This window comes from Nannobrachium achirus, assembly GCF_963921795.1.
Source record: "Nannobrachium achirus genome assembly, chromosome: 4".
Lineage (NCBI taxonomy): Eukaryota > Metazoa > Chordata > Actinopteri > Myctophiformes > Myctophidae > Nannobrachium > Nannobrachium achirus.
In genome coordinates this window covers 65,244,492-65,267,297 of record NC_137813.1, presented here as the reverse complement: position 1 = coordinate 65,267,297, position 22,806 = coordinate 65,244,492, and the positions used below count along the sequence as shown (strand labels likewise).

The window sequence follows — 22,806 nt, the reverse complement described above, 5'->3', positions numbered from 1 at the left end:
CAGGTAGATCAATATATTACACCTCAGTAGGAAACAGAACATCTAAAGTCCACTCATATAAAAAAAAAGAAAAAAGAAAAGAAAAAAGTGTCACAGCGCTACAGTATGTGGCTTGGACAAAATAATTAATAATTTACAATAAACATGAACATTAGATATTTTCCAGAACAATTGTATACAGGTGACTTATTGTAAAGAAGACAATGCACATGAGAGATTGTGGACTCCTACACCTTCCTGAACAAAGATCTGCACTGTAGTGGAAACGCAACACAGAGTCTGTCTACAAAAATGGACTCTCTCCCTCAATGCATATGGTTCTGTGTTTAGCCCTCGTATTGTGTTTTATGTTCAAGTCCATCTGTGGCTGATGTGCTTCTGTTTACCTTGTAGATTATTTTATCACTTATGCTGTAGTATCGCCTCAATTTCCCTTCTAGATTAATAAAGTGTCACTCGAGGCACAGAAAGAATTAAACAGAATATTACAGTATTTACAAGCAGGACAAATGCAATGTCTGGTTTAGGGCTTTTTGTAGTATAAGGTCTGTTTTAAATCACACTGGCCTCACCTATTATTCGATATGTCACAACATAACATAAAGACATTGTGTATCACCTGTGGAATTTGTTTTTCAAAGTGTCTGAGTGAAAAAGAGCCTGACGATTGTCCGATGCCGATCCCTATTTTCCAAGAAAATAGTCCTAGATCAGTGGTTCTAAATCTTTTCAAGCCGTGACCCCATACACACACACTGACAAGCACTTGGAATGTAGGAGTTGGGGCATTACATTTTTGCTTGACTCGGTTCCACAGGTAAATATGATCAAAATAGCAGATCTACAAGCTCACAATGCCTCGCAACGCAGGCATTGTTCATGTAATAAGCTCACAATGCCTCGTAATGCAGGCATTATTCATGTAATAAGCAATTTGATTTTAAATGTACAATTATTGATAAACATATACTGTTATCCGAACATTCTTATCCAAATATCCAAATCTGACCGGTATGGCTACGTTAAGTAAAGTATACATGATGTAATGTGAACATGCACGGTATACATCATTACTTAAATTTACCCTACAACTTTATGCCAAAAATAAATGGATTTACTGGTTTTGTAGCAATCGTAATATCAGACCTTAAAGTTATACTGTGTAAGTTGCTCAACTAGTGGTCAGTAGCGTTATACAGTAGCAAACCGCGGTCGCGTCTGCTTTTTTCGGCCGTTTTTCGCCGCGGACCGGGCCTTCAGACCACCGCGTCCGCCTCGCCGGCTCGCCCGCCTCGCCACGCATCCGTGGAGGTGTCTCGTGTCCCTCTGCGGACCGGCGTTGGGGAGTTACAGGCTAGACTTCTAGACCAACATAAACAAAGCTGTTGAAGCAAGCTATTTCCTGAAGAGACGTGATTGGCCGGTAGTGTATCATGTGTGTATGATCTGCAATGTGATTGGCCAACGTATACACAACGTATACGGATGATGCAGATGACGTCATTTTGCCGCGAAATCCCGCCCCTGTCACGGCTAAGTAGAAAACATATAAAGAAAAGGCTTTTGGGGCTGAAATTAACAGAGTGGGGGTTCTAAAACTTTAGCGATTTAATAGTTAGGAGTTAGGACAATTTTAAGATGTTTTATGAAAAAAAGTTACATAGTATAACTTTAATTGTCAAATTTTCAATCATGTTCAATCATTGCGGGGTGGCTGTGGCTCAGGAAGTAGAACGGGTTGGCCAATGATCCGTGGGTCGGTGGTTCATATCCCGGCTACTCCTGTCTACATTTTGTAGACCTTGTACCAGTGAACTGTACCGTCATGAATCTGTACATTTTCCTATGCAAACTTCTAATAAAGCCTTCAATCAATCAATCAATCAAAACATGTAATTGGGCAAGACACTGAACCCTGCGTTGCCTCCAATGGTGTTAGCTTGTCAGTTGCCACCATTGGTGTGTGAATGTGAGGACGCTGGCGTTGACTGTTAGCCGCTTCACTTCCCAATGTATGAATGAATGGACCATTGTACATAGAATCAGGCTTGGATAAATGTGGTTCTATTTTACTAGAATGTATTAATAGTATCTGAGGGCAATGAACACATATGCATAGGCTTTAGCACAAGACAGACAGACAGACAGACAGACAGACAGACAGACAGACAGACAGACAGACAGACAGACAGACAGTCAGTCAGTCAGTCAGTCAGTCAGTCAGTCAGTCAGTCAGTCACAAACACTATAGTTAGAGAGATAACAGCCAAGACTACATTCCATATTCTACACTTGAGTGATTTCTCCTCCTTGTGGTCTGTAAATGTACTGCAATCGAACAGAACCGATCATTATTGTATGTGGACAAACAACAAGATCCTTAATTGGTATTTTCTCAAACTTTTAATTGAGTTGCAAAGTCATTTGCAAAGTCAGTTATTGTTGTGTATGCGTTTGGATTTATCAAGGCCCCTAAACTTTATTCCATTCTGTAATAATGTAAAAATCAAACACATATTTGTGCAATACTGGAAAACAATTATGTAGAGTTTACTCTTCTCAGTCGCTTACTAAATATAAATATGTCTATATTATCACAATTATTATGTGTCATTGTGGTCCCTGAGCACTTAACCTCTAAGTGCTATACTTTGGCTATTGGGAAATAGGCGATCTACAAGCTCACAACGCTTCCAATAGATCTGCAACTTTATTACGATTTGTATACATTTTGTACATTGGAAAATGTAACTGAACTGAAATGGTACATTCGTACATTCTGCATAATGAGTAGGTCTTACTTTTACTTTTGGTATATTTTGAAGAGAATAGTTTAGAATACTTCACTTTTAGTAGGCCTAGGTATTTCAGCATTGTGGTATTGATACATTCTATCAATACCAAACTACATTCACTACATTCTAATATAACATGATCTGTGTTATTATAAGTTAATATGGTGGTTAAGTACTTTATTGAAACCTGTAAAGACTTTGATCAACAAAACTGCATCTCATTCCAGTGGAGATGTTCAGCTGTACATAATGTTCAAATGATGTACAAAACCACTGTGAACATAAATATGCTGACTCCAACCCCAGCATGTCTATTCTTGGGGGAGCATTTGACAAAACATAGCAGATCTACCAGCTCAATGTGGGTAGAAACAAATAAAGGATTAAAAAAAAAGTGATGGTGATGTTGATGATGATGATGGTGATGATGACGTTTGATGAGGAAGGTGGTGATGATGTCATGATTATTGAACACATGTTTCTATGGAGATGTGTGTTGAATGTTATATAGAACAGATTCAGATGTGTTTCATCCAACCACAATGATATCACTTTGAGGACAACTCACACACTACACGCTGTTGTAGGAATGAGGGCCGTCCACTTGGGGGCGCTATCACACAGGAGGAAACATCCGAAGGAAGCTTCCATTGCAGCTGCTGATAAGTTGGGTTAGGTTCCATCAAAACCAGTAAAAAGTCCAATTGTCGATAGTTGATACCATTAATACCAGCCTGGATGTAAACACACTGATGTTTTCAGGTTTCAGGTGTCTTTAGTTCTACTGACCTGCTGTCTGTTTATTAGTCAGGGGATACATGACATGTTTTCTCTATCAAATGAATGCTAACAGCTGTGTTGACAACACTGAGCTAGCTTCTCTTTGTAGTTTTCTTTCACTCTTTACCTCATCCCTCCGTTTCTTACCCATCACTCTATTTTACATTTTGTTTTGGTCTGTTTGAGTTTCTTTTGTATAATAACATCCATCCTGTAGTTCTCTGACTGCATGCAGTTCTGTTTTCTTGTGTTTCTCTAACTTCAATAAGTTTGTTCTGATATTATCAATAAAATAACTGGTACGTATAAAACAGATATACCACAATTTCAGAACCACATTTTGTCCAAGTAATGATAGCTCAACAAATGTATTTGTTTTAGTTCATTTTAAGCACAATGAATCGATGACATTTTTGTCAAAGTTGTCTATTCAAACCCAAAATGTGTAAATGTAAACAAAAAACACATGCAGGATTTTTTCCCCTCTTTCTCAAAACAAAATTGCTTTCGCATGCAGGCTTGTTTTCCCTTTTCTTTCTCAAAACAAAAAGTTTAGTTCAGTGTGTGAACGCAAGCAAAGCTAAACTCAACTCCAGTTCATTCCAAACCACAACTAAAAACCTTCAAGTAAACAAACGGTTTGTGACACTTATACAGTCAATACACCAGTAAGACTCCCTAATCGGGAGATAAGCGACCGTAGGTGGCTTTGCAAGAATCGGCCTGATGGTGGCGCTAGAAGAGGGCCATGTGAGAAATGAGGGGTGGGGTCTGCGCGGCGCCGAGGCGGACGAATAGGTACCGGCCCCGGCTCTCCTGGTCGCTCCTAGCCGGAGTTACAGCATTTTATGTGAGCTGCAGTGTAGGGGGTCCTCCACTGGGGGCACCACCACTTTTGCATCCGTTCTGGAGCACCAGGAGTCGGTGGTCCCCGGGAATTCCCCGTGAGCAGCCCCGTTGGGGTGGTCATTTGGTCATTTTTGCACATTTGGGTTTTTTTTTACATCTGGGGGTCCCCCAGGGAGCTGGGGGTCCCTGTAGCTCCGGGGGTCCTTGGAGGTTGTAGTTTGGCAGGTAAGGAGTGTGTGTGCAAAATGTGGCATGGATGGGGGCAACGGTTGTGGAGATATGAGCAGGGGAAAAGTGTGACGTGTGATGTGTCACTCACGGAGGGACATTTTTTTACACCTGGGGGTTCCCCAGGGACCTGGGGGTCCCTGGAGCTCCGGGGGTCCTTGGAGGTTGTAGTTTGGCAGGTAAGGAGTGTGTGTGCAAAATGTGGCATGGATGGGGGCAACGGTTGTGGAGATATGAGCAGGGCAAAAGTGTGACTCACTGACTCACTCACTGACAGACAGACAGCCTGTGGAGGTTTTGGTAGTAAATGCGACCTACGGTCGCAATCAGTCGGTCCAGTCCAGTCAGTGTGAAATCCAGTCCAGGTGTTGGTAAAGAGTGAGCAGAGTGGATATGAAGATGATTTGATCATAGATGACTGTCACTGATGATGAATGAACACTTTGATAAAGTATTGTATCACCAATGAACTGAAAAAGAGAGTGTGTGTGTGATTAGCCTCCTGCACTAATGACACACTCTGATCCGCTCTATACCTGAAAAATATAGTTGACTGGAGTCTCCCAGGGTTCTGTATTTCATCCTCCTTTTGTCCATCTACAACACAGAATAGCTGATCTACAACAAGCTTGGCTATTTTCATTGAATGTTCGTTCCGGGACACTAGATTTCCATTTGGTTGAAGTGTTGTGTAAATGGGGAGGGGGGTGCACGCACACGCACACGCACACGCACACGCACACGCACACACACACACACACACACACACACACACACACACACACACACACACACACACACACACACACATCACTTTAGCATCCCGAAGAGTGATGCATCAATTTGGCAGATTTTGATATCAGTAGTTGTGTTATCACCAGCCTTTCCAATTTCTATGAATGGGTAGAGTTTCTCAGTGAAAGTGTCTATATAAGTGTAAATGTGAGTCATGTCTTCAGGGTCTAGAAGGACACCTCCCCCCTGTCATAGTCCAGCTGGACTCTGATCCTCTGAGGATTTCTCTTCAATGGGAGGGTTTTTAGATTCCAATTAGTGTACTTTCCCACTTATCTGCAATAAACTCCATATTCCATATTCTGGTGTGGCATTTCTCTTTCCCTTCCTGTCAACAGACGCTTTAGCCAAACCTATATTCCAGAGAGGATGGTCTCCAACCTCAACCTCCCAGCTGTGTTTTCCTGAAATGAAACCCTCTGAACCCAGAACAGTGGCATACATAGTGTTCCTCTCTGGGTTGTCAGGAAGCTGCTGCTTTGTGCCTGCATGTCTCACACTGGTCAGGTCTTCAGACAGACAGAGCCAGGGGTTTGCTGTGTTTGGGTCCAGAATGACAGGAGTGAACTTGACCTTCTCCTTCATCTTCTCCCACACTCTGAAGGTCAGGTTTTCCAGGTGTTTGGCCGCGTCTATCAGAGCTCCAGAGACCAGCTGTGGTTCTGACAGTTTACACTGGACTCTGGCGCTGGTCTGAGTGTGTTTATAACTGCTGAGAAATGACACACTGGGTTTCTGCAGCTCTTGTTCTATAGCAGAGATGCTGTCTGAGAGAGAGGAGATCTGCTCCTGAATGATCTTCATCTCTCTGCTGACAATCTCCCCCTTCTGCTCCTCTTCCTCCCTCAGAGCAGCCAGTCTGGTCTTCTCTTCCTCTCTCAGGAACTGGTGCATCTTTTTAAACTCTTCTTTGATCTGCTTCTCTGTGGTCACCACCTGCTTCTTGTTGTGTTGAACCACATCATTGTATTTCTGTTCAACCTCTTCGTATTTGTTCCTCTTGTCCTGTAGAGACTTGAGGTCAGGCTTCAGTTGGTCCTTCAAGTTGTTGACTGCTTGTCCAATAGGAAGCAGCTTGTGACCAGTGTGGTGAGGGAAGTCACATAAATGACACACAGCTCTCTCTTCGTCCTCACAGAACAGTTTAGGCTCCTCTTGATGTTTACTACAAAACACCTTGACTTTCTCCTCACATGACTCAGCTTTCTGTTTCTCAAAATAAAAGTCTGCTAGTTCTTTAAGTTTAAAGTCAATTGCTGCGCCCTTTGATGCTTTTCTCTTACAAATGGGACAGTTCTTCTTCTCAGTTTGTTCCCAGAATTTCTTCAAGCAGTTTGAACAGAAGCTGTGATGACAGCTCAGAGATACAGGGTCTCTGAAAGTCTCTGAACACACATAGCAGTTCAGGTAGCATTCAAGGAAGGATTTCTCTGCCATTTCCATTGGTTTGCAAAGTTTCTTTAAATAACACGACTCACCAGCTCACATCCAACATCAACTCACTGACAAGAAAGTCTCCAAACAGTGCTGTAGAGAAAACAAAATAATGATCAATAAGTGTGATTTTATCCAGTATCACCTAAATCCCATAAACCTGTATTGTTGGGTATACTGTAAATGGTACAGCTTTGAATTGCATCACAGCAACGTTTAGCAATGATAGCATTACTCTAAGCTGTCTTACCTTGTGAACCACCTAAATCCTATATTGAACATTATTCCCATGGTCTACACCAAATATCTTTGCTGAAAATAGCCGATCTACACAATGCGCCACAATGCAATGCGAGCTTGTAATTCAACTCTTTTCTGTGAATGTTCAAAGTGGTTAAGTGCTATGCCTCTCAACATAACCCTCCATCTAACTGTCAAAAATCAACGACCCTCCGCAAGATAAGATGAACCCTCCCTAGGGGTGTCACAGTATATTGTGATATTAAAATGTGACAACAATATTCTTTAAATACTGAGAGAAGATACATATTTTAGTGTGCTGATTAAGTTTACAATAACAATACACAGTCTAGATGTCATCCTGAATGACATTCAAAACGGAGTAGCTCTATAATTAAAAACAGCTGTGTTTGGAGGAATGCCAGCAATGGGAATACAACAGGTGAGTGTAATCAAAGGTTCATTTATATTGAAGAAGACCTGTTTATGTCATCACGCAGCACGTTTCTGTTCACAGGAAGTAATTAAGGGTTATTTTCGATTTTGTTATATCTGGTGTTAGGAATGCTCATATGATTACTAGCCGCAAATTGCAAAACTAGTTTTTTTTTAATCTGATGAATCTAGGGTTGCAATACCTCCCATAGGCAGCCAATGCATCTGATTGTATTAAACAACGTCAAACTCACCAATATTGGGGCTGTATGGAAAGCTTGGAGTATCCTCTTTCTATCTGCAAAGTGTTTGTTTCATAAAAACCCAGCGTAATGGTATATGAGCTACTTTCTATCAAGACATTCAGTTCAGGTGATAATTAAAAAAAAAAAAAAAAAAAAGTGCTGGAGTTTGGAAGTGCTTGTGGGAAGTCACTCAGCAGTCCTGTGTACCAGCTGGTTCTAAATGTCACATAGCAGGGACATGGTGTTATAGAAGACGAGCGCTTCCAAAGTTCAACACTTAAGAAAAAAAAAAACATGTCTGCTCAGATTTATTGGATTTTTATGAAACAAACACTTTGCAGATAGAAAGAGGATACTCCAAGCTTTTCATACAGCCCCATTATTGGTGAGTTTGACATTGTGTAACACAATCAGATAGCAAAAAAATGTTTTGATGCATTCGCTGCCTATGGGAGGTATTGCACCCATAGATTCAGATTTAAAAAAAATTGTGTTGCAATTTGTGGCTTTAGGGTGTGCCAAATGTAATTCTAAGAGCGGCCATTTCTTGTGTTCTGATTGGAGTAAAGCATTAGTTCTATGCAATCAAACAATTGAAACACCTGTGTTTTTACCCAAGAAATGGCCGCTAAGGACTACAATGACATAGCCGCTGGCACACACTATATGATTACCACGGATAAGCTCTAGGATTGAAAAAAGTGTGAAAAGCATATTTTTAATTTCACTGGGTCTTTAAAATTTTAGCACAGTTTGTTTAGCTTGTTCCCAGAATGTTTTCAGGCAGTTACATCATTGTCTTTGATTTGAAACTATCTTTAAATAATAATGAGAATCACCAATTCACATTCCACATGTATCGCAGTTCTGTTCAAGAATGACATTTATTTTAAGTTCAGTCAGATAACTCACAAATAGAATGAACCAATAAACAATGAATCAATTTAGAATGAATGAACCAATAATAGGCTATTTTATTATTGAAACAAAGGCAAGTGTATATGTATTTCAGCTTGACGTTCAGGCTTTTTCTCCCTGCTCAGCACAATTAGAAAACCAGCATTAAACATTATAATACTATTTTTTTCTACGGAAAATTGTCCCTAATTAAGAGTAAACTGAAAACTGAAGTCTGTTTAGAAAGAACTGAGTGCATGAACCAGGATCAACTGAGAGAAGGACTTTTTCCCAGCAGCTGGTCCTTTCTTTGGCCAGCAATCTGACCTACCTCCATCACTCTTCATTCTGAACCGATAAACTCAACAAAAACTAAATTCACATTAAATAAATCCTGATGAAACGACTTGACTTTAACAAAAGTTGAGTTACTTCATGTACACTCCAATCAGTAACCTTTTCACCAAATTTGCAATAAATAAAAGTAGGCCTATGTCATTGAACCGGTTCTAGGGGACTGCCCCATAGGTCAAACTCCCTTTGGGTCGACTGAGGCTAGGGTTAGGTTTAGGCATAGTTTTACAGAGGTTAGGGTTAAGGTTAGGTTTAGTTTGTCGGACCAAAGGGAGTTCGACCTAAGGACATGTTACCCCGGTTCTGTGTGTAGTCCTTTATTTTTGTAGCATGTAGTGCTGAAAATATAAACTAAATGAATTAGTGTCCACCATGTTTTAATGTGTGCTGGTGTGGCCATCACAAGGACTATAAAGTACACATGATGTGAACATGCAAGGTATACATCATTAGGCTACTTTTGACTGGTTTTGTAGCAATTGTAATTTTAGACCTTAATTGTCAAATGTTGAATCATGTTCTAATGTATAGGCCTACTCTACACAACACCATATTAAATATTGTATTTCTTAACATTTTGGAAGAAAAATAAAATGTAAATATTATGTCATGGTCCCACTCTTCCTTATAGTCTGAGCTTTTCGGGCAGTATGTTGATGGAATCGTGCACTTTATGATAGAAGCATGAAATTTGGCACACATACAAAATAGAACATTTTTGGCTATAGGGAAACTTGTGGGAGCCAATCAAAGTTGGGCTCTCATAGACTTAACTACACAGTAAAATAATACACAAAATGACTATGCTTTAAGTAGCATGTGAGGGGTCAAACATTTTTTCATGATTCTGAATTGTTTCGCACGAAAAACATTCTTTGGGCTGATTCAGAATTTGACCCCTCACATGCTACTTAAAACATATTTATTTTTTGTATTATTTTACTGTATAGTAAAGTCTATGAGAGCCCAACTTTGATTGGCTCTCACAAGATTCCCAAGACAAATCTGCGATGTCCCTATAGCCAAAAATGTTCCATTTGGCATGTTCTAACTGTGTGCCAAATGTCATGCTGTTACTGGAATAATACAACTTTGTTGGTTCACAAGATAAGTTTATTCTCCGCTCTCCCAAACGCCACCTGCACGTACACACAGTAGTTTCGACAGACCACCCACACACATCCGGCCCACCGGTTCATACCTCCCCAGCACACATCTCCCCCTAGCGGTTTACAGGAGATACAAGAGTGTACCAATATTAACAAACTCACTGTCTTTCTTTTTTTTAAAGCATGAATTTCAAAACAAACGTGCGATCTTAGTGCAGAGGATTAAACTCGGTTACATTCAAATTAAGCATCTTACAACTTGTGACCAAAAAATTAAACTCGGTTACATTCAATGTCATTGTCTTTTTTAGTACTTCAAGCGAGTTGCCACTGTCCTTCTCCAAGAGCCTTCAGTAACTGGAGAGGTGAAGCACCCTTTTTTGTAAGGCAGTCTGCAAGTTGTTCTGTTGTTTTGTACCAAAGGATCCGCTCAACCCTTTTGGTTTGGATGAGCTCCTTGATACTGCTAATTTCCAGACGGAGTCTCTTTTCAGTGACTGACTTTGTGGACTTGAGTGCATCAGCCAGTGAATGATTATCCGTGACACAGGTTATTGGTGCAGCATGTTCGACATCACCAGCAGTTAGTTCAGAGAATAGTGTAGACAAGAAAATAGCATTATCAATCCCTTCTGACATTGCCAGTGTTTCACCTGCAAGTGTGCTTCGCACAATCCTCTTGACTCTCCTAGACTGCCAAGAAAGGGGTGAAAACCTTCCATTTTCCCCCATCAGCACAATAAAGTGCCCTCCTTGTGTGCCCCCATCAGAGAGATTTGCAAATGAAGCATCACTGAACATAATCATCTTCAAGGCACTGTCTCTGCCCAAGTGATGGAAGTTGAGAACTACTTTCTTGGACTTAAGTTTAGACACTATCCTGTTTGCCTCATGAATAGTTTGAATAGTTGCATTTTTAATGCTTGATGCCAAGTTGCTTGCGTCAAACATCACATCTGGTCTGCTCTGCCTTGCAACCCAGAGGATTTGACCTATCTTGGACCGGAGTTCATCTCTTTCTTTTTCATAGAGAGGTGAGTCATGCTCAACAGCCCGTGAGGGATCCATATGTATGGGTTGCAAATGCTGTATGTAGTTTTCCTGGTGTATTTGTACTTTTCTGTTCTGAGTGACAAAGTCTATTCCCACATAACAGAAGTTTTCGTGTTCCTCACGTCCAATTTGGAATGCAGATCTGAGCTGTGGTATAACTGTGGTGGAGAAGCTTTGCGTGCCTCCCCACATGAAGTCATCCACATGGCAGGCTAGAACCCCAGACACAGTACAGTCCTTATCCAGCCAGTAGAAAACGGCTGGATCAACTTTGGAAACGTTTCCTCCTGTTGTCAGCACAATTTCCTTTACTCTGTTGTACCAGTAGAGAGAAGCATCTGCCAGTCCATAGACACACTTTTTTAGTTTCCATAAAGTGCCTTCACTCTCAGCCTCAGGAGGAGGCCTGATGTATAGTTCACGTGACAGTGTTGTTCCCTGCAAAAACGCAGATTTTATATCCATCGAATGCGGTGTCCACTGTCTTTGACAAATCACTGCGAGAAGTAATCGAAGTGACTCCGTTGCACATGTGGGGGAGTCCTTTTGCAACTCTGACACTTGTAATTCCTCAAAACCTCTAGCCACAAGTCGTGCTTTTGGTACTAGTCCTGTTAGTGTCTCTTTGAGAGTACACACCCACCTGGTAGAAACACATTTCTGTCCCTCATTTTTAACTTCCTCAAACACATTGTTTTCTTTCCAGCTCTTTATCTCAACATGTTTTGCAAGGTCAAATGAAACATCCTTTGTTACAAATACATCCTCACATACATGTGTTACATTAGTGTCATCAACATTGGTTACATTAGTGTCATCAACATTTTCTGTTAACACTTCAAGGATCTCCACTCTTGACATATCAGCTGACTCTGTAGTGCCAGCAACATTAGTTGGTTCAATATACAGCAAATTGTACCAGTTCTTATACTTGCCCACAGCTTTGCCTGCACGCCCCAACACTTTAGCAGTATGTACAACGCCTTGGTCTCTGTCTGTGTATTTCACAATTTGTCCTCTTTTTAGACTAACATTTGTTCTCTGTTCAGTACCATCCTGTGTAACTGTATTGTCAGTTGTGTTACCTGTTTCATTTTGTGTTGTCTCCATGTCTCTCAGACCCTGTTGCACCACAGGTGTGTTGTCTTCTATGACCTCTAGGTCACTGTCAGAATGTCCAACAATGTCCTGTGCTCGCTCAAAGTTTGTGTCATTTTCTGAATCAGCCGTCGCATATTGATCCATCATTTCTCTGTTCACTTTTCTCAGTCTGAGCCGATGCACTCTAACGCATGTTCCTCCATGTCTCACAAAAATCACTGCACCGTCCTGTCCGATGACAACTCCTGGTCCTTTCCACTCAGGACAATCCACTCTCTTGTAATATACTCGGTCTCCACTTTCATATTTTTCATCAGTGTTACGTGTTTGTTTCCGCAGGGCTCTCCGTATTCTTTCTGAACATTCTGCTTCAGTAAAAGCCCTTCTTGCTGCATGCAAAGCAGTGATGTGTCTTGCCACCCATTCACTTTTCGTTGTTCCCTCCAAGGCTGGGGGTTTATCAGTTAGTACAGAGGGCAGATTGGGATTCTGTCCAAACACAAGCTGGTGAGGACTGTATCCATGTACACTTTGCATGGTGTTTTTTGCCATTAAAGCCCAGTCCATTGCAGTGCTCCAGTCACAACCGTTGCTTGCTTTTACTTTCTTCATGACCTCAGTAAGTGTGGCGTTATGGCGTTCAACAACGCCATTACTCCATGGGCTATAAGCAGCTGTTGTCTTTATGTCTATATTAAAATTTTCTGCCATATCTCTTACTTCATCATTATTAAATTCACCGCCATTGTCCGAAAAAAAATTCTGTGGGGGGCCATGAACACTTATCCAGTCGTGAACAAAGTGTTTCACTATTTCTGAAGACTTCTTCGTGGTCAGGATGCTGCCTGCACTGAATCGTGTGAACTGATCAATAATGTGGAGATACCACAGACCTGGTTCAAGTTCATGCAAGTCTACAGCTACAGTCTCGTTGTACTGAGATGCCAGTGGTAGGCCAACAGCAGGCTTTGGCGTAGGTTTGCTGTATCTTTGGCATATTTCACATTCACTTACAATCTGTTGCAGAATATTAACACATTCAGCATCATTGTTACCTGAACTTTTTAGGAGCTTCTGTAATTTGTCAGCGGAGGCATGGCCAAATTGTTTATGGAGCTTCAATAACATTTTCTTCTTAGTAGCTGAGCTCATTTCCTCAGTAATTATCAGTATTTCATTTTCCAACTGATTTTCATCCTCGAGTTGACTTTCAGGAATGCTGTCCTCTGTAGCCGTCAGGACCTGGTCTTCCCTTTTTATGTTCTCACTTTTGTTGTCAATTATGTTCACACAATAATGACCAGAGCTTGTGAAGTCAAGTTTCACAGGTTTATTGAACATTACTGCCCTGTCATGTTCCATATCCAGTACTGTCCCTGCTCTCTTCATTGAGGCCTTGCTCAAAAGCAGAGGAACATCAGCTGGAACTACTTCAGTTTCAATGTGACATTTGGTCTGTCCAATTTTCGCAGGAATTTTCAGACTTTTAGTGGAATACACCACTTTTCCATCTCCAAACTTAAATGGCCTATGACTGTGTTTTTCATTTTTCCTCAGATCATTCAACTCCTTTTGGCTCAGTTTAGTCATGTAGCCATCTAGCCACCCCTGCCCACACACAGTGCGTGTACATGCAGTGTCTATTATTGCTGAACCAAAACATTCCGTCATAAATATCTCTGCTGCTGTGGGAGATATTTTCGCTCCACTGGCGGGCTCTTTAGCGTACAACGTAATGTTGCACTCCTCTACTGCATTAGCATTATTTTCTGTTTCCTCAGTTAGCTTCACATGCTCACTTTTATGTGGACAGTCTTTGGCCCAATGAAAAGTAGATTGGCAGACGGCACATTTTGATCTACGACCGTACCTGTCCAAGGGATTCGTGCCAGGCACTGGTGTCTTCTGTTGATCCTTTTGAGGCAAAAACCTGCCCCTCTGTCGTCTTTGATCCGCCGTCACAAACGCGGTGTCTTCTTGGTTGATTCCCATGCAGGGAGTGAGAGCCGACGTCTTTCCTCCGAAGATCCTCTTCAACGCCGACTTCATGGACGCAAACGTTAGATCTGTACATGCTGTTAGAGCCAACTGGCGATCTTTCATGTCCAGGCATGCAGTATCCAACAGTTTGAAAGCCAGAACTGCGTCGGGAAGCTCCATCTTGTACTTTCGCATACGAGAGTAACGTTGCTCAAAATCAATAATATAGTCCGCCATGGACACGCTACTGTCTCTCGTTATCCGGTCAAAGCTCGAGTAGGCTTCATAGACTTGATCCTTCTCTTCTTTCATAAACAAATTGTCAAGCTTTGCAAGTAAAGTGTCCATACCCTCGTCTTTATTTAAGTCGTCTACGGGTATTTCCATCGCCGTCTCTCTTGCACTGCCCGATAGCGCCAAAACCACGGCGAGTGCTTGTTTTTTCTTCTCAAGTTCTGTAACTCTGCTCCAAATAGCGACTTCATTCTTCCAACTTTCATACGGCTTCCTCTCGTCGAAGCCAGGTGGGATTCTGTAGTTTCCAGCCATCCTCTGCTACCAATGTTACTGGAATAATACAACTTTGTTGGTTCACAAGATAAGTTTATTCTCCGCTCTCCCAAACGCCACCTGCACGTACACACAGTAGTTTCGACAGACCACCCACACACATCCGGCCCACCGGTTCATACCTCCCCAGCACACATCTCCCCCTAGCGGTTTACAGGAGATACAAGAGTGTACCAATATTAACAATGCTTCTATCATAAAGTGCACGATTTGTGCAGACTATTAGTGCCCAGTCTTCCTGTGACCGAGCTCATCACTTTCAGCTACAGTACGAAGCTAGAGGGAGTGTGAACCAGCCTTTACTCAGTCAGAGTGATACAGGTCGCACTCAACTGTTAATCAGTCAGTCAGTCACAGTCACTATATAGTTAGAGATAACAGCCAAGACTACAGAAAAAAGAGTTGAGCCGGAAGGCAAAGCTCTCTGTCTTTCGAGCAATCTTCGTTCCCACTCTCACGGTCATGAAGTGTGGGTCATGACCGAAAGTATAAGGTCTCGGGTACAAGCGGCCGAAATGAGTTTTCTCAGAAGGGTGGCTGGTATCTCCCTTAGAGATAGGGTGAGAAGTTCAATCACCCGAGAGAGACTTGGAGTAGAACCGCTGCTCCTTCACTTGGAAAGGAGCCAGCTTAGGTGGTTCGGGCATCTAGTACGGATGCCCCCCGAGCGCCTTCCTAGGAAGGTCCTCGATGCACGTCCCACTGGGAGTAGACCCCGTGGCAGACCAAAGACCAGATGGAAGGATTATATCTCCAGACTGGCCTGGGAACGTCTCGGTATACTCCCAGAGGGAGTGGAGGAAGTTGCGCAGGATAAGGAAATCTGGAAGTCTCAGTTGGAACTGTTACTCCCGCGACCCGATTCCGGATAAGCGGTTGAAGATGGATGGATGGATGGACTACATTCCATATTCTACACTTGAGTGATTTCTCCTCCTTGTGGTCTGTAAATGTACTGCAATCAAACAGAACCGATCATCATTTTATGTGGACAAAAAACACGATCCTTAATTGGTATTTTCTCAAACTTTTGATTGAGTTGCAAAGTCACTGTGATTGTTGTGTATGTGTTTGGATTCATCAAGGCCCCTAAACGTTATTCCATTCTGTAATAATGTAAAAATCAAACACATTTGTGCAATTCTGGAAAACAATTATGTAGAGTTTACACTTCTCAGTAGCCTACTATGTCCATATTATCACAATTATTATGTGTCATTGTGGTTCCTGAGCACTTAACCTCTAAGTGCTTTACTTTGGCTATTAGGAACTAGGCGATCTACAAGCTCACAACACGTCGCAATAGATCTGCAATTTTATTAAGATTTGTATACATTTTGTAAATTGGAAAATTGAACTGAACTGAAATGCTACATTCTGCATAATGAGTAGGTCCTACTTTTACTATTGGTATGACAAGAATAGTTTTGAATATTTAAATGTTACATAACACAGAGATAACACAAGTAGGCCTAAGTATTTCAGCATTGTGGTATTGATACCTCTAGTAAAACAATTGAGTATATAGCCTACTTCTTCCACCACTGGACCTCAGTGTGAAACAGATCTCAGAGCTATTATCATTAATTCCATATCAAAAGTTTAAAACTCTATAAACTTGATACAGTGAGGACTTAATATAAATCAAACCTGTCCAGTTTGACATACAGTATGTCCTTCATGCAGATGGTTGGTCTACATTCTAATATAACATGAACTGTGTTATTAGTGGCCAAGGCCACGAAGTGGCAAAAGGCCACTCATTGATATTGGACTTCATCATTATTCCGCCACTTTTGCTCTAGCGGCTAGACCGCGCAGTCGCTTTTTACGAAACTCGGCAGTATGGCAGAGGACTATGCCAAACGGCTAAAACGCGAAGCTCGCAACAATCGGCCAAAGGGTGGCGCTGTAGGAAGCCTTTGAAAAATGCCAACTTTGAACTGGTGTAGCTCATGCCCTGTTTCAGGTACAGCAATGAAACCTGTATACACTTATGCGTCTCCTCATGCCGAACAACTTTTACGCTCTGACTTTTGACCTCTGACCTTTACTTCTCCCACAATTTTGAATTATATGAAAAACAGTCAAAATCTATCTCCTCCTGGGATTTTCGCGTAACGTGCGCAAAACTTTTTTTACATGAACTTTGGACCAATGCGGTCAGATCTGTCTCGGCAGATTTCTTTTAAAGCGAAACATTATTTTTTAATAATTCACTCAATGTTGCAGTTTTATGCAAATTATTCTTCTGCCTCTAAATCATACATGCAAAGTGACACGTTCATGGCATTTGGCAAATATGTCGAGGGTTAGTCCAAATATCACTGAAAGCAATCTTACTCCAATTGGCCAAAGGGGGGCGCTATACGAAGCGTTTGAAAACTCAAACTTTAAAGGGGCATAAGTCATGCCTCGTTTCGTTTGAAGACATGCAACTTGCTTACACGCGTGCCTTGACTCAAGCGGAAGACATCTGTGTCTTTGTTAAGTAAGCTCCGCCCTTAGATTTTCCGCAATGTTGAGCAGTTTGTAAAACACTTAAACCCGCTTTTATTCCGGAACTTTCGCGTCACGTGCACGGAACATTTTTTACATGAACCTTGGACCAATATCTAAAGATATGTCAGATCGGATTTTTTTAAAAATTGAAACATGCTTTTTTAATAATTCAATTCATATTGCGGTTTTATGCAAATTATTCTTCTGCCTCTAAAACAAACATTCAAAGTAATATTTTCTCACTGTGCAGAGCTGTGCATAGTTCACATGGTAAGGCCTTTGTCTATCATTCCAGAAGTCTCCTGTTCAAGCCTTACCTCATGCATTTAAAATACATTTTACAACATTTTGCCGTGAAAACCCTGGTATTGCAACTAAACATGGCAACCCGACCAAACATGGCAACCTTCTTAACTCATTTAGTGCCACCCCTTTCACCACTAGAGGGCGCCCAGTGGCCATAGAAAATCCCATAGAGATATGCTGGTATATGCAGAAGCCCTGCAGCCATGACTTGCCTGAACACTTTCCTTTGTGCATGTACAGGAAGAGGATGAAGTTAGCTTGAAGTTAGCTATTGGCTACCAAGCATTTTAGAAGCCTTATTTTCGTCAACTTAGCCATGATTAAACCTTGCACACCTCATGCATGGGAAAAAACAGAGAAGAATGAGCTCTAAAAAATCCAATGCAATCCTGGATTGCATTGGAGTGGATTTGTGCAGTTTGTTCACAGCTTTCAAACAAAAAAATCCGATTGGAAATCCGTTCAGGCATTCTTGAGATAATCGCCATTATGTTTTACATGTTATGTAAACAAACATGGCTGCCCTGTATGTTAGATGGGGTTGTATGGGGGTGGAACATGCAAAATCGCGATTGAAATCATGTTCACTAGATTTGATGGGGTCCAAAAAAAAAAAAAAAAAGTTCAAAAAAAAAATTTCAAAAAAAAAAAAAATTATTATTATTATTTTTTTTTTAAGCCGAACTTGTTCGGGATCGGCACTCTGCGATACGATAATAAAGCCGAACTAGTTCGGGATTGGCACTCAATGAGTTAAGCAAGAGTATAAATAGTGGTTGAGTTGAAGCCACTCCCCCCCTCTCAGATTGTTTGGAAGCTGCATGGTGCTGCTGGTTGCTGCTACTCACTGCTACATTATGCAGCAGCTGCAGGTCTGTACACTGTTCATTATTCCAACAACTATTCCAATTTCTAACAGTTTTATTCATTATACTTACCCATACTATAATTTGGCTTTTAGATTTACCTCACCTGACCATACCTACCCGATCCACTCGATACACTGGCTGTGTGTGATGGAGGAACAATGTGACTTGGTAAGCTAACCATGTGCTCTGAAATGTTATGTTGTTTTTGGTTTTGGGATCTAAATGTTAAACGATTTCTTTTGGAATGTAATGCTTGTATGTTAGCTGCAACGTTGATTATTGAATTGATGTATTTTGAGTTTAATGCCAATGCCTAGTTGGGCAGATTAATGGAATTATTTTGTTTCAAGCCTGTAGTGCAGCAGATTATTTGAATTTTTGTTTTTCTATTCATTTGGCCTTTTTCTTTGATCCAGGCCAGGTTTATTGCCTAGAACTGAATCTGAAAGATGGCGAGCCTGCAGAAAGACTGACACAATCCTGTCTGACCTATGGTTATGGGTAGGAAAAAGCAGCCGCAGTGACACTTATTCCTAGTTTCATTTTATTTTTAAATGGAATGTTTTCTTCATTTCCACATGCAATGTTTTGGTCCCGGTCAGGGGCGTCACACCAAATTCTGGGCCCTGGGTACAAGGATTCACAGCGGGCCCCCCATGAATGTTAACTATTGAAAAATAGCAGATATACAAGCTCACAGCGCGGCACCGAGTGCCACGCTGCGAGCTTGTAGATCTGCTATTTTTGAAAAAAATGTGAAAATGTGTGCAAGAAACATATGTTTCCATGTCAGTGATGCTCAAACTTTTTCATGTGAAGGACCCCCAAAATTATATGTATTTAGCCACGGACCCCCATCTCAAAATATTTAGTTCCAGGGACACCCCAGAAGCAAAATTTGAGTTACAAATGTTCGCTTAAAAAAACACATATATTCAAAGATTTGCACACATTTTCACGACTTTTCAAAAATAGCAGATCTACAAGCTCGCAGCGCGGCACCGACGCGCTGTTAGCTTGTATATCTGCTATTTTTCAATAGCTAAAGTTACTAGGGCCCCTCCAACTTGGGCCCTAGTAACTCAGTCCCACTTTCCTACCCCTTGTGACGCCCCTGGTCCCGGTCCCCAAGTCACAATCAGTCACACAGCTGCGCAGCAATTGACAATCATCACCACACCCAGTATAAAACCGTCAGTCTGCAGTTTGCTCAGTGAGGTGCACATCACTGGAGCTGCTGCAGATCTGTACTGTTCATTATTTCAACAACTATTCCTATTTCTAACAGTTTTAATTCATTCATTCAGTTTAATTCATTCACCTCAGCTCACCTCACCTGGCTGGAAGATAAATTGGTAAGTGAACATGTGGCTCAGAAATGTTTGTTTCTGGTTTTGGGATTGGAATGTAAAAAGATTCATTTCGGGAATGTAATTATTGCTTGTAGATAAGCTGCTAAGTTGATTATTGATGTGTTTTGAGTTCAATGGCAAGCTTGTAGATCAGCAGATTTGTCGACTTTATTTTGTTTTAAGCTTGTAGATCGGCTGATTAGTTTTTTTTTATTAGTTTATATTGTCAGGAGTGTTTAGTTGTGGATGATTGCCTGTGTCCACTATTGTTTGGGGTGTGGCCTCATCTCTTTCTTTAATGTAAGCATTTAACTAAAGAGATGTGAGTATTATTGCGACTGTTAGGTCGCAGTTACTATCGAAACCTCCACCGGCTGTCACTCTGTCCGTGTGACATCATACTTTTGCCCTATTCATATCTCCGCTACCATTGCCCCTATCCATGCCAAACTTTGCACACACTCCTTGGCTGCCTGATTTCTCATATGGCCCTCCAGCGCCACCATGAGGCCGATTCTTGCAAAACATTTTTCAACACTGCTCCTACAGATTTTGGCCTAAAATCACGCAAATTGGATGGCAAATCACAACCTCCAAATCAGCAGATCTGTTGACTTTATTTTGTTTTAACCTTGTAGATCGGCTGATTAGTTGATATCTTTTTTTTATCCAGGCCCTGTTTTTTGCATGTGAACTGAATCTAACTGATGGCTTTGTTTGGTTTTCAGAAAAACTACATTTCCCAGAATGCAGCAGCTAAGATGGCTGCTTGTTGCAATCAGTTTGATTTGTCAGCACCTGGCCGCAACACAGCTTCTCCGAGTCAGGCAATCCAAATGTTTTTGCTCTTAACCACCGAGCTCTGCTTCACTGTGTAGCTGGCTCTCGAAGGGACTCTTCCAGCGAGCAGTAAGCAAAACTCCACTATGTTCATTTGCTCTGTATTTTGCCACATTGCTAATGGTGGTTCTATCTGTTCCCATTGTAGGCAAATTAGGAGCTGCATCTGAATCTTGGAAGAGAAATGGCATGTGTTAATGGAACCAGCGGCATACTGTGAAACATGTGTTTCGAATGTAACCCCTGTTAAGTTCTGGAAAGAAGCATATTTTGAGTTAAAAGCCCCGGTTTTGGGAAGAACTTTATTTCATGTTTTAGGGGAACGCCCCATTGAATAAAACAACGCTTATTGCGTTTTCACCTTGAGAACTGTTTCCGTGTGCTGGTTTGGGTTCAGACTTCACAATACTTAATGTTTAAAAACTTTATTTGAAGACGTGTTAAAAGCCCCGGTTTTGGGAAGAACTTTATTTCATGTTTTAGGGGAACGCCCCATTGAATAAAACAACGCTTATTGCGTTTTCACCTTGAGAACTGTTTCCGTGTGCTGGTTTGGGTTCAGACTTCACAATACTTAATGTTTAAAAACTTTATTTGAAGACGTTTACTACTTGAATTATTTGAAAACATTGTGATTTAAAAGACATGCCTGAAAATGGCTAGGTTGTTAACCCTCTGTTTTGAAGGTTTACAACCTGATGACCAACTCTTCAACAAAGACAACTAATGAAAAAGTTGGAAAATAAAGATATTGAGTTAAAACCTTGAGTTCTTTGGAACTATTTTATGTCTGTTGCATATAGTCTTTTGCATACATGTTGTGTAGAGGTCAATTTGTGCTTTCACCAATAACTATGCCGATTAGTGTAAAATCGGCAGAGTCTGTCATTTATAGCGCCACCAGAAGGCCGAAAACGCATTCTTCGATATTACTCCTTCAGATTTTATCCGATAATCACACAAATGGGCACACAGTATCTCTACAGTGATGTAATCATGATGGATTTGTCCAATATCATATTCTATCTAATTGGCTAACATTGAATTCCAAGGTTTGCAGGATTGCTCCTTTTTGAACAAAATGTCTCAAACTCAGCCTGCTATTTGTGTGAGATTTTGCACGCACATTCCCACTAGGCCAAGGAACAGATGCCACCCTTCTCACATTGGCCTGTTATAGCGCCACCAGCGGGTCAATTTTTGCAAAACCCATTTTTGGAACAAAATGCCTCAAATCCCGCATGCAGCGTCCGATTGCCGTGAAAGGCCAAAGAACACGTGGTACCCTTTTGACTTTGGCCTATTATAGTCACCACTAGGCCAAAAAAAAAACACCTGACCTGCCGGAGACCTGTTCGGAAGAACACTGCTTCCAGTTTTTCTTTGATTTCTTCTTTGCTTTCCCTTGATGCTTTTTTGCTTTCCTACTTTTTCTACCTTGGCCACTTTATCGCTGCTTGCAGCTATATTTATAAGTTAATATGGTGGTTAAGTACTTTATTGAAACCTGCACTTTGATATACAAAACTGCATCTCATTCCAGTGGAGATGTTCAGCTGTTCATATATGATGTACAAAACCACTGAACATAAATATGAAGCTCAGTGTGGGTTCAAACAAATCAAGGATTTAAAAAAGTGATGATGATGATGATGATGTCATGATTATGGAACCCATGTTTCTATGGAGATGTGTGTTGAATTTTATAGAACAGATTCAGAGTGCTTCATCCAACCAAAATGAGTCACTTTGAGGACAACTAATCCAGTACACTCTGTTGTAGGAATGAGGGCCGTCCACTTAAGGGCGCTATGCTATCACACAGGAGGAAACATCAGAAGGAATGAAGCTTCCATTGCTGATAAGTTGGGTTGGGTTCCATCAAAACCAGTAGAAAGTCCAATTGTTGTTACCATGGATACCAGGCTGGGTGTAAACACACTGACATACATTTTATTATTGGAAATAAGGTTTGTAATTCATCAGAGCAGTCTACTTTGCATCAACATCATACAAGTATTGTGTTCAGGTCTCTTTAGGTCAATGTTAGTTCTCCTGACTTGCAGTCAGTT

The 22,806-nt window shown here is 41.2% G+C and overlaps 1 pseudogene across 1 annotated transcript; it reads right to left on the bottom strand.

Moving 5' to 3' along the window:
• Window positions 1-5,462: 5,462 nt before the first annotated feature.
• Window positions 5,463-6,884, bottom strand: LOC308283109 (zinc-binding protein A33-like; annotated as a pseudogene). The gene has a single exon. The product of its transcript is annotated as a zinc-binding protein A33-like (transcript).
• Between the last annotated feature and the right edge of the window lie 15,922 nt (window positions 6,885-22,806).